Source organism: Miscanthus floridulus, chromosome 4 (genome assembly GCF_019320115.1).
Source record: "Miscanthus floridulus cultivar M001 chromosome 4, ASM1932011v1, whole genome shotgun sequence".
Classification (NCBI taxonomy): Eukaryota; Viridiplantae; Streptophyta; class Magnoliopsida; order Poales; family Poaceae; genus Miscanthus; species Miscanthus floridulus.
The window spans coordinates 67,001,826-67,015,199 of record NC_089583.1 but is presented as its reverse complement, the minus strand read 5'-3'; positions in this window follow the sequence as shown (position 1 = coordinate 67,015,199).

Genomic DNA, 13,374 nt, shown 5'->3' with positions numbered 1-13,374 from the left:
GGGGCTTGCCTGAGCCCTGAGGCTCCTAATCTATGATGACACTTTAGCCCCGCCCTTGGCTCCTACCCCACCAACAATGCCAGCCAAGGCTTGGATGTAAGAAGACATGCCCCGAATTACCAAGGCTCAGGGGCTCCTCAGTGCTACCCCTTAGGCACGGCATTATCGGCCACTTTTCTGACAAGGTCACGCATGGGGCTTGACACTAGAAGGCAAAGCTTCCTAGCATCCTCTAGGGGCTTGGAGACCCCTAGGCCCGCATGTCAGCCCCTGAAGCTCACCTCCTTCACCTCCAAGAAGAGTCCAGAAGGTCTACCTAGGGTAGGCTAGTACAAGCTAACATAGCCTGACATGTAGTGTCAGAACAGAGCAGCCAGAAGATGCCCAAGGCTTCTTCAGCTCCATGACACCACCATGATCCATAAAGTGTTGCTACAAGGCCCTCCTAGACTCCGACGCATGTAGATCATAGACTAGTCCCTCCAAACCACCATGTACCCAACCTATCTCGTTATATAAGAGATAAGGTCAGACCTAGGGGGGAAGTGGAAAACTCAGATCATTAGAAGACATTCCATTCCATCCTCTGGCCTTTGCTCAGCACCGAGAGCAAGGCAACCCAAGGAGGGGCACTGAGAGCTCCTCCACCACATCCCATCATCTTCCTCCTCTCCGATGAGGGGAAGGCTCCACTAGTGGCAAGGCAACCATAGGATTAGCAAAGAGCTAACCCCCTACCAAATCACTCTACAACCCTATTGTAACCCCCTGATTTTGGGTACTTTTAAGTATAAGGATCATCAGCTGCTCGACTAGGATACCGATTGGAGCAAACTAGGAAAAACTATTGCATCCTCTCTATGATTCTTGTGTTCTGAAGTTCACCTAAGCCACATAAGACCCATACTCTGACATCGACTCAAACAACAATGCTTGCCATGGTTCCAACCTTGTGACACCAGCTCTATCGGATAGTCCAAAGCTTAGGCAGAATGAATGTTCCGATGGCGTGCTTTAGTCACTTTAAAATTCTTTGGGCATTAACTATGACTTTGATAGATAGTCCATGAAATACCACGGACGCTCCACAAACTCTAATTGCGTGTCCTATCTTGTACCTATATACTGATTGTATTGGTGGAATGTTCTGGCATCTCTGTTGGATGATCCGGTAGATTTGCGTTGCCCTCTGTCTATCTGGGGACTATAGGTGTATAAATAGCTGGATGGTCCACAATTTTTTGGTGGAGACTCCATCAACTGTCTGCTACTTGTTGTTCCATTCTATCTTGATCCAGTTGATATCCAAATCTTGTGAGGCTTTTCTTAGGTGATCTATGAACCTTGTATGATTGCTACAGTCTATCATTTTCTTTTCACATAACAAGTAGAGCACATGTTTCACTTATTTATCAACACATCACTGATCCTTGGGTTCTTCTTTGACTTGTAGGTCCGGTGCAGGTTCTAGTCACTCGCCTGAGAAGGCAGTGTTGGCATCTTCATCGGATGAGGATGATGGTGAAAAAGTCTTTCCAATGGACATGTCAGCCATTCCCAAAGGATGCTATCACTGGGTCCTAGCTGAATTCAGCAAGGTTGCCTTGTCTAGGCACTTTGGACAAACTAGGGATTCTCCAACTCCTTTTTTCCACACCAGTGATCAGTTCTGGTTGTACCATGGTGGAGTTGACATCAGTCCAATGCATGTAGAACAACAAGGGCAGAGTTGGGCATAATTAGAGTTCTTCGCTTCTATGGGCAGTTTGGTTTACCTTCTCCGAGTCATGGTCTAGAGGAGGATTCTAGAGTTCAGGCAAGATTCGAATGAAGCAGTGATTTAGTAGTTCTATGCCACGTTGGAGGTTCAGGATGAAGAGGAGAAGCTAATTTGGATGACTAGCACATGCAGGCTCAAGGCTACGTTCAAGGATCTTGCAGCTGCTGTGAAGTTGAGCTATCATGGCATGAAACAGGGCAAGTTGGTCATCGACCTTCTAGTGTTGAGAACTAAGGAGGTGTCTGGGTTCTGCTACCAGGAGTCATCGGTTTATGGTCCATAGGGAGGCTTGAGGAGGCTTCTGAAGATAATCTTTGAGATTCAAAGGCGTATAGTAGTTCCTTCTACTGGAGGTGGTGATAATGCTATTGGGTGGTCCTTCTTTGAGATCATCAATGCTGTGATGGCCTATGATCTAATCAACTTGTTGGACAGGATGGTGCATCAGATGTTGGAGTGCAAGTGGGATGTGAACGCTCCATTGATTCTTTAGCCATGCAACATAGCTCTAGTGCTTTGCACTATTGAGAACTTTGGTGGTGCTTGTGAGATCAATCATCAAGTCTATTGGTCATTCATTAAGGATGAGAACTATCTAGCACAGGAGTCATCTTCGAGTTCTTGCAGGATTCCAAGACCAAATTCCCTAGGCATGTTCCAATAATTTCCTTTTCTTCTCATACTGCATAGGGCTCGGCGTCTTACTTTGCTATGGGGTTTTTAGATCCTCATTTGATTGTGTTCTGATCATACAGAGCCCATCCCACTAGAGATTATTCCTCCTAGCAGTCCAGTGCCACTTGAGGTCATGCTGCCTTCATCGGGGATGTACCATGGGCCTTCCTTTTCTTTCGGCTCTAGCGCTGTAGGTAACTCTCCTCTCTTGTTTTCCTATTGATGTCATTTTCCATGCTTCTGCATTCCCTTTTGTAGTTCTTAACTTTTAAGGTTTTGATCCTTTGTTCTTTCATTTGTCCTCCATAGGTGCTTCTCTATCTGGACCTCCCACTCATCAAGGTCACGGTCGAGGATGTGGTCGTGGCGCTTCACGTCGTAGTGGTTCTTAGTATTCACTCCTCTGCTTGGCTGCTACTACATAGGTCTTGGTGGTTTCCACATTTAGCCACCATGCCTTGATTCAGAACTAGTTGTTAGTTAGTCTTGATGGTGATAAACTCATGTGGTTACTGTCGTGTCACTGTTTGGTACACTTGGTTTATCTATGGTCCATCCATCAGGATGGGTGTTCAGTACTTTTGAACTTGCTTGGTTGGTCAAACACACTAAAGTTGGTCTATGTTTGTTGCTTAAGGTCTATTATCCTTGTCATGATGTGTACTTGTACTTCCTTGTTCATAATTCCTCTATATTGGTGATCAAGAGATAAGGCTAGGGTACAAAGGAGATTCTACCAAAAACTTCTGAGGCAGGATAAGGGATAAAGGGGCTGCTCTTAGGCTTTGGAGAAACTAGAGGATGGGACTATGGGACTCTTTGTTGGCATTTCTAAACGCAATCACCAAGTATGGAGATAGAATCCATCCCTGGCAACGGCGTCAGAAATGCTTGTTGGTATTTCTTACCATCATCACTAATGATTAACAATGCCACTAAGTAATAGCCTTGATAGTTCCTTAACAATTTTAGATATTTATCCACAAGCGCACGGAGCTATCATTTATAGCATTTCACCTAGAAGTATTTATGGTATCGTTATTTATATTTTTTCCAAAGGAAGGCATTTGATTAAGAGTCTAGTATGGATATGAACTTGAATAATAATGCTTTCAAGTACACCAATGTTTATAATAGGGGTAAGCACGGTGATTTGAAGATAGTGGATAGACACTTGGCATTTCTCAAAGGATAAAATAGAGAAGAAAGAGTAAAAGAATAATCCTAGTTGAGCAGGCATTGGTCTAGTATAGTCATACAAAGATTAGTTAATGATCATACAAGTTACATAATTAGTCTTAGGGCTAAGTGTGAAGCAGGTCAGGAGGCCACCGAGTACTGGTCTACCAGCAACCTCATGTGACAATTTAGTCTCCTACACCTAGTCAAACATGGGGGATTACAACGGACGGACAGGGCTATCACCACTTGCCGCTATAACACCCCAAAATTTTCTATTTTAGGTTGTTATTAGAAAACACTAAATAAAATGAAGGATTTTATTATTTGGATATAATTTGTCAACATTAGTTTAGATTTATGTATATTTTCCTTAATTAAAAATGGTGTTTTCCAAATATTTTGGAATTAATTCGACGGGCTTTTTATCTATGTGGTGTTTGTTTGTTGCTTGAGTTTTGAGCTTTTATGTGTGCTAAGTTTTAAAATCGCGTTTAGATGCCGTTCGATCTTCTCGTGAATTTTCTTGACTTTTCCAGAGCATTTTCTCATTTTTCCTAGTGCAAAATCCAATTTTTGGACACTCCAAAATCCCTTTTCGTGGACTCCAAATATTTTATTTGGATTCATCGTCTCTCAATCTATCTCTAGGACTTTTCCTTTAATTTTTGGAGTTTTAGAAATATTTTTTAGAGATTTAAAATGATTTCAGCTTTTTCTAGAATTGTTTTTAAACTGAAAATGATTTTCTACAATTTTGAAATTATAAAAATAGCTCTATTTTTTCCAACCTCAAACCCTAGACCTATATATATACCAGCGTAGCCCTCGACTGAGTTGGTCTAGAAGTACGGGAAAAGCTAGGTTTCTGGTAAACTTTCGGCGAAACCGTTGCATTTCGACATCGACCACCACAACCAAGAGGTAGCCCTCGTCGTTCTCCTCACCGTGGTATACTTGTTTTCATGAATCCGTGTCTGTTTGATGGTTCCCTAACCCTCTTTTTCTTCTTCGGCGAGGTTTCTCCATTGCCGGTCTTCTTTTTCCTGCTCTCCGGCTGACCATGGTGCCACCCTTGCCTCCTACCTCTAGGCCGCGCCACCACTGGCCGCATGCCACCTCCGACCAGAAGCCCTACACCTGACGTCCCTGTTCTTGTGTGCCCCTATGAGTGGTCTCAAAGACTGGACGCCTAGTGCTGCTCGGTGGCCACCGCCCTTGGGGGCCAGCTGACCCCAGCGGGCGTAACCAGCGCACCGCCGTGCGGACAAGTTCCGCCGCCAACCAGGCAGGTCCGGCCATCCTTGGCCCCTCCCTCCTATGCGTGGTGTAGCAACAGCAACAGTAGTGGCCATGGAGGCCACGATCTAGAGGATGGAGATGATCCAAGGTAGAAGACGAGTTATTTACGTTCTGCTGGTTGATTATAAAATCCCCGTCGTTCGATCGTTTGGTCTCCGATTCGAGTAGTTCTTATTGCGTTAGTTTCAGTAACATCATGCTCTATGTAGTAGCAGTAATGTTCATCATGTCACTTAATTGTGAATTTATTAATCTAAATGCAATTTGATTTATATTTATTTAATAGCTTTCTAAATAAAAGCAATCAAGGCTTATAATTCTGTTTTTGTTGCGTTATGATCGTGTCGATGTAAGCTACGTGTTAGTAGCAACGTGTAGCATGTCTCACACCTCTACATTTTATAAGTTAAATATTAGTTTGATTAATATTTATGCAACCAAGTTTCTAATTAAAAGTAATTTAGGGTTTCATCTGGTCTTTTTATAAATAAATGTTAACTTAATTAATATCAACTTGAATGTGTGTTTATTAATTATAACTTGTTTAGTTTAAACATGACATATATAATGATTCGATTAGCTAGTCTCACATATTCTATGTTTTCTAAATTACAAATATTTGACTGACTTAAATACTATTAAATATTTATTAATATAATGTGACTAAGGTTTAACTCTGGCTTTTATAATTCAATATCATTTGGTTAGTTGAACTTTGGGATATTTCTATGAAATGTCCATCACCTCATTAACTAAAATGAATCAAACCTATAGTCTATTCTTCGTTATGTTGTACAACCTATCGATAGTCGTGTCCTTTCAACGATAGCTATGTTTTCCGTTGTTCTTGTGCTCTCGTGACCATAGCACCGAGCCATGCCAATTAGTGCGCTCTTTTCAAGCTTCTCCTTTTGAGTGATGTATTATTCTTAGTCATGTTTGTTTGTTTGTCTATTTGTGTTGCTTGGTTCCTTTGAGTAGAGGAAGCATGGTTCGTTACCACTGAAGACCAGGAGCTGAGGACTGACAAGTGAGGCTAAGGCTGAAGACTTCTAAGCAGCTAAACTTTGGGAAAAGGGCAAGTGCAGGCTCTCTTTGACCATATTGTTTACCTACGCACTTTAATCACTTTACTTTCCATGCATGTGTCTTAATCTATGAACCCTATGGACTTGCCTAGTCTTACCGATCAATCCTTGCACCCTAGGTTTACAAATGGGTAGAATTGCATAGTTGCTCCAACCCGCACAGGGCCAAGATATATGTTGATACTAGATATGATATAGGTTTTGTGATATTGGGTTTTTGGCTATGCAACTGAGGATGATGATATGATGTTGTCTTGAGCTCATGGAGCGGCCACCTATGACTTACAGTACAGCTTCAAGCTATATGGCTCTGGCTTGACGTAGTATCAGAACCTCTACTAGTTGAGTGTGGCTTACTAGGTAGGCGCAAGGGAGTACCCTAAGTACAATATGGTTCAGTGGCGGTTGTCTGGGTCCCATGGCTATGGGGACTGGCTGTCGTTCTCTTAGGCAAAACCTTGCGGGTTGCATTCTATTAGTTAGAACCTATGAACAGTCTCGTAGTGAAACCCTACCTACTCACCTCGGTAGTGTTTTGGGGAGTCACGACCTCGGGCATATGGGAATCATGACTTGAAGTGAAAGTGTACAACCTATATAGAGTGTAAAACTATTATAATAGTCATGCTCATGGACATGAGCGACCTAGACCCTTACATGATAAGAGCATTGGATTTCTTATGGAAGATGATGGTTTTCTAGACTGAGATGATGGTTTCAGATTGAGGTTGCTACCTCAGTGTTGGTTGGGGTTGCTACCCTGGTTGTTGTTCAAAGTTGCTACCTTGAATGAGGTTTTATCTGGACAGATGGATATCTATTGGAGGTGGCTACCTCGTGTGATGTTTGTCTTGATGATGGATTCTCTGATGGAAGTGTCTACTTCGATTGGTGGATATGCGCGGTGGAAGCATGATGGAATCTTGTTGAAGATGGCTACCTATAATATTGATTAATCTCTTATGCAACTTTACTAATGGGTTGGGTTCTTTTACTCATATTAGTAATCAGGTTGTTTTAATAAAATATTGCCAACTAAAAATGCTAACCTGTAGTTAAACCTGTGTCAGCTCTTTTCCTTTGAATAAGCCTTGCATGTCATTATACTTTCTGCCTGTACTTGTTGAGTTCAACATGGAGTCACCCTTGCTATTCCCCCCACACCCCCTAGTGTGTAGCGAAGTGCTGCTCAGTAGAAGGTCAAAGATGTAGAGGAGTTTTCCATGGTCTGTCAGAAGTTCTTGGCATACTGGAGCCCCCAGTCAGCCATCCCTGAGAAGTATGGAGCCTGAAGAGAAGATTAGCATCTGTTCTACGATACTCTAATAGTTGTAAGTGTTAATATAAGTATGCTTTTCGCTATATAACATTGTTTCTGATATTTCTATTCTGTTATTGTATGTGTGGACTTCCAGGGCACACATATGACTAGTGCTTGGTTCTCATTGGAAAACTGGGCGTGATAGCTGCCTATCCCTCAACTGTGGAAAGGGACAATGCATTCACCTATCTCTCCATACCCAAGCACCACGCTTGCATATATAGAAACTACCCAAATCCCCCCGGGTCCTCGACCCTACGGATCAACAGGTAAAGAACTTGGGCACCCCTAATGGCATGATGAACCACCACCTCAACTTTGCTCTAATTTCGATTATATAAGTTATATGAGTGTTTAAATATAAAGTTAAGTGTGCTACTTTCATGACATATAAACTATAGACTAGTTCATATATCAAGATTATAACACAATAACTATACTCTAGTTCATAAGTATGACTATAAATATTACATGAGAGCATAACTTTAGAAGAACTCATATCTCTATTCATACCCAAATGTCTCTTCTTCCAAGGAGCCAAGCTCTCTAGGTAGCTTTGCCTTGCTCTAAAGCTACTAAAAAGTAAAGCTACTACAACTAGAGAGTGAGGTGTGTGAGGTGATGTTCAAGTGAAGTGTGTTGAGAGAGGGAGGGGTACCCCTCTATTTATACAAGAGCAAGGTGGTGTTCCTGTCTATCTTTGGCTCGAAAGCATGGGATGCACCTCCATAGCATGGGAGCATGCCACCGCCAGAGCGAGGAGTAGCTGAGCAGCGCTAGAAGGGGGTCGGCCGCCCCTTGACCATGGCCACTCACCACCGCCTTCGCCTAGCAGGCCATGGGCTGGACATGGATCCCTGCTCTATGGTGTTTTGCCCAGTTTGCACTAAGTTGATGGGCATCTCCCTTGTTCCTTTGCGCAAATCAGTGTCGAAAAACGTCTTTTGGTGAATTATTCCATGTATTTGTGTTTGTGACCTACAAAATAATGTTCTCCAAATATATTTCGGTCAGATTTGATCGGTAATGACTGCCAACACTCTTCTTGGGGCAGGAAAGGTAAGGACTCGAAGGGATTAGGAAGAACGAATAAGAGAATCAGAACCGCTCTCTTTGAGTTTCATAGCATAACATGCCTACTACTTAGGGCGATTTAGATATGAATTTTAGTTCTCACTTGGGTACTCCTACTATTCTCTCCCAATTCCCATGATACAAAACATCCCTTAAGTTGAACATAGTTTGTATGCCAAAGACAAGAGGCAAGATTAACTAGTGAGGTAAGGATTACTTTAACTCATAGAGCTGATGCTAAAGCATAAAAGTTATCAAGTTTAAAGCTACTCAGGACACAACCTTGAGGTTATATGTGGTTCGACAAATGGATTGCTCATGTAAGTCAACCACCGCTTTGATACTCGTTCACCGCTTGTCGTGCGCGCCATCGATCTACATGCGACAGCTTTAGGATCTTTGTAACGGTCGAGTGACATGGAACAACCCATGTGGCAAACCAATGCACATAACATCCAACATCATGCCCAACTATCTAGGTTATTATGCTTATAGGCAAATACATGATTCACATGGTTTACATAGTTTTAGCTTCTCCTTCTAGGCTTGACTCTTTGATATCTTGCTTGGGTTCTTATCGGAGTTAACTTGCAGCTCATCTTGGATTCGCCCAATCCAAGGTCTACTATGCAACAAGTGAATAGAGCACTACCTCGCATACACCAAGGCAACAACATCTGCAAAACAACTTAACAGCAACACCGTAAGTACATTTTGTACTCATAGGACTTAATTCCATCACATAGATATTTGGTGGATGCAAAGAGTATTATTAGGCAGTTGTACATTTGTGAAAAGTACATGGTGTTTCTTAGATGACATGCTCATGATTCATTTTTGGATACGAACATTAGCCAGGTATGATATCCAAAGAGTGACTAGCACATATAAGCCACAACATCATCATGCTCCATCTTCACATACCATGGGTACAAAAAGTAGGAATAACCATAAGGGTCCATCCCAAGGGACTTTAGGCTTTCAAAACTCCATAGAGGTGTACAACTTGTATCCACACCGAAATATGGGACTAACCAACATATTCTAGATCCTGGAATAAGGGTTGCCTCATGATTTCTAACCTTTCCCTAAACCAGCCCGAGTATCCTATAAAAGCTTCGACTGGTGCACAGTCAATGTCTTGGACATTCCTGACCGACGCCACCCCCTTGACAGTTTAACGGATAAACCGGTCAGCAATTAGTTACTTGGCTTGTCGACCCCATCCGCAATGTGTGGTCTGTATGGGTGGTTAATCGGTCTCACGTATCCCAATAAGCAGTCCTTAAATGCTCCATGAGTACCACAAGTGTCAATCCAATGGTCGCTAGGACAAGGAGAACCAGCAACAACAACAATAGAGACCCTCCACCCTTGCATGGTGTGGACACAGTCAGTGGAACCTTGGCAGATGGAGGTAGGGGCACCACTCTACCATAGACCACAGCGCAGCTGATGGAGGTCCTAGATGTCCAAGAAAGCCCTCTCCTAGGCAGGACCGAGGCCAACCCTCAGCCAAATCCATCTAGACTCGATGAAGCTGGCGTGGTGCCTTCAGGATGATGATGAAGATGCCGAGGTGAGAGGACTCAAGGTCTTGAGCCAAATTCATGAAGAGATCTAGGAAAAAAGGCACAGAGTCAAGCCCACTAGAGGCAGACACGCCTACAAGTCATCAGGAAAAAGGCAGATGAGGCTAGAGAACAAATCAGAAGAATGAATAAATATCTGGCCATCATTGAGGCTGACCCAGATCACACACTAGTCTCAGACATTCCTGGCCGGCAGCACCCCCTTGCTAGTTTCACAGATAAACTGGTCATAATTAGTGTAACACCCAAAATTCTTCCTACAAATTAGCAATTAATTCTTATCCTTTAATACATTTTCTAAGTATTTCTAACTTAGGCCAAATAATAAATATTGGATAAATAAAATACACAATAATGATTAGAAACAATGGCTGTTGCATTCATGCCGGAGCATATGGTTTTGATTGAGTGTAGGGTTAGATGAATTGAAGTTGAATTCAAATCCCATTTGAATTTGGCTTGGAATTGAAAATAGAGAAGATAGATTTGGAAAATGATTTGATTTTGAAAAATTCTTCCATTCTGGCCCAACTCTAGGAATCAGCCTGGCCTTTTTCTTTTTTTCCCTGCCTGCACTAGCCCACTGGCAGCCCAACAGCGCTTCCTTTCTCTTTTCTTTTTCCCGGCGGCTGGCCTACTCGCTCCAAGCCCACCTAGCGGCCCGCCCCACACCTGCCCTGCACTGGCCCACAACGGCGCCACATGTGGCCTAGCCTGCCGCACTGGCCTTCTCCCTTTTCCCCGCACCAGCTCGCAAACCACACCATGCAGCCCACTCGGCGGCCTGTCGCACCAGCCTCCTTCTGCGCGCACACGCCCGCCAGCTCATGGACCAGCCTAGCACCGCGTCCCGCAATGCTACGCTCGACGCTCTCTTTTCTCTCCCTCACTACCTCATGGGACCTGCCCATCAGCGTCGGCCTTTCCTTCTTCCTCGCGCTGTTTCTTTCCTTTCTTGCTTCCAGTGATGGCGCTCCCGTATGGCAAGCACCGTGCCGTCGCCCACAGATGGAAAGCAACCCCTCCTGCCCCAATCTGCCCGCTTCCCTTCCTTATTTCTCCCACCATCTGGCCTATAAAACCTCAAGCCGAGCCCACCTCATCTCCCATCCTCTGCTCATAGCCGAGAACCACCACCACCGTAGCTTCCCCTCTCCCACGCCTCGAAGCTCAACGCCGACGCCGCTCGAAGCTCCTGCCGTGACCACCCGTGCCCAGTAGGTATCTCTCTCTCAGTCGATTTGGTCACGGATTCTTTGGATTGAGCATCACCCGCACACTCCCTCTCTCTCTAGAGCCCCGCCGCCATCGACCAAGCCCTAGAGCCGTCTCGAATGCTGAGATCACCTTCATCGGACTCGCAGTGAGCTCCTGACCATACCCGTGACATCCATTATCGGTTTCACGCCCTAGGAATGTCATACCGATGAACCCTAGCCATCGCCGGCCATGGCGTCGTCGTTGGGTCCTTCTTCCACGGTGACTGCTGCCCTCGTTCATGCCTACGCCGTCAGATCTGGACGGATGACCTAGATTACCCCATACCTGTTCGGTCCACCATGGGCTGTGGACTCCATCCACAGGGCTACGTCAACACCCACGTCAGCGCGCCCATGCATGCATGGTGCACCGCACCTACTAGAAGCCACCACGTGGCCGCCCAGTCAGCAGTCGCTGTCAAACCGCAGTCAGCCACACGTATTTTGCAGAAACCCCCCTATTTTTGTAGAATCAACCCACGATACTCATCAGTTCAAAAGAATTTCTATTCAGTCCAGTTTTTATTCACTTTAGACCCTGTACTTTCCAGATTTAATGCCCACAGTCCTATAACCATGAGAATTTATATTTTTAATTGTTTTAATTCAAAAATAGGTTCAGTTTATTTACAAAAATGCCATTACATCTTATTTCATACATAACTTTCATGTTTTAAGTCCGATTTGAGTGATTCTTTCACTCACGTGTTCGTAGAAATGTGTAGAATAGATTTGTAAGCTTTTCAACTTATGTTTTCACTATTTGGTGTACTATTCTAATGGAAGTCTATCTTGTATGCATGTAATGATTGGTATGATGCTTGATTGATGATTGGATAACGATTAGAGGGTGAGCCATTTGAGGTGACTGAGGACCCCCAGCAGGATCAGCAGTACTCTCAGGACGACTTTGAGGAAGGCAAGTGTACCAAAGGCCCCTTGTTACCTATGAACTATTACCACTTACATTCATGCATGTGTTTAATTTGAAATGCCTTTAAGGACTTTACCTAGATGTTTACTTATACCACATATCCTTGATACCTAGGATTATTGGGTAGGCATTTTGGATAGATGTTGCAGCGCTTAACATGAAATAATTGTTAAACATGATTAAAGGCTATATGCAATGTGATAAAATTGAGCTTTTTAGCAACAGATAGGGGGCTAGAGTACGAGGTTGAGTACTCTAGTGCCTCTCCATAAGGACTTAATCCTGAAGTGGCAACCCAGGAGGGACCGTACAACCCTAAGTGTCACATGGCTTTGACTTTAACCTGTTAACTAGATTGTACTAGCTCGTCTGTAGCTCCAGTAAGGGGTAAGAGGGTATCTTTCCTTTTTCTATTAGGGTGTGCACCATGCTACGATGCCCATGCGTGCCATTCCTTTGTAGCTACAACCTGTTAGTGCAACTAGCTAAGGGTTTCATAGTGAAACTCTACCACACTTCCTAGGAAGAGGTGTAGTGGGTCTCGCGAACCCCGACATTGGGAATCATGGCTCGGTGGGTAAAGATGTACAATTTCTGTAGAAATAATTAACCTGTTTATAACAGCCATGCTCATGGATACGAGCGGTCTGGATCCTTCAAGATTAGTGGCTACTATGGATGATGGATGGTTGGGAATTGAGATAAAACTTGATGATACCACTTGGGAATTGGTACTGCTCATTAAAGTAGTGATTCAGGATGCTAAAATTTGATTAACTAAAATTGCGAACCGCAGTTAAACTAGTGTCAAGCCATTTTGAGCCTCATAGATCCCTTTGATATACTTGCTAAGCATGGTGAGCTTACAGTTGCTTTACATCCAATGAAAATCCCATATGGGTAACAGATAATGGATATGAAGAGTTTCTGGAGGATGTCCAGGACTACTAGGGAGACGTTCACCAGTTGGAGTCCCTGTGGTAGTTGGGCTAGTTATTCCATTGTGATTGCAATAATATTGCCTTTGAGCAAACTTTGTATTTACTTTATGATGAGATATGCGATGTAATAAGTACTTTACTTTGATACTATTGCAATTTATGATATGTGTGTGTTTGGACATCCTAGGCGCACATATATGAGTACTTGGTTTTGCTATACAAAATTGGG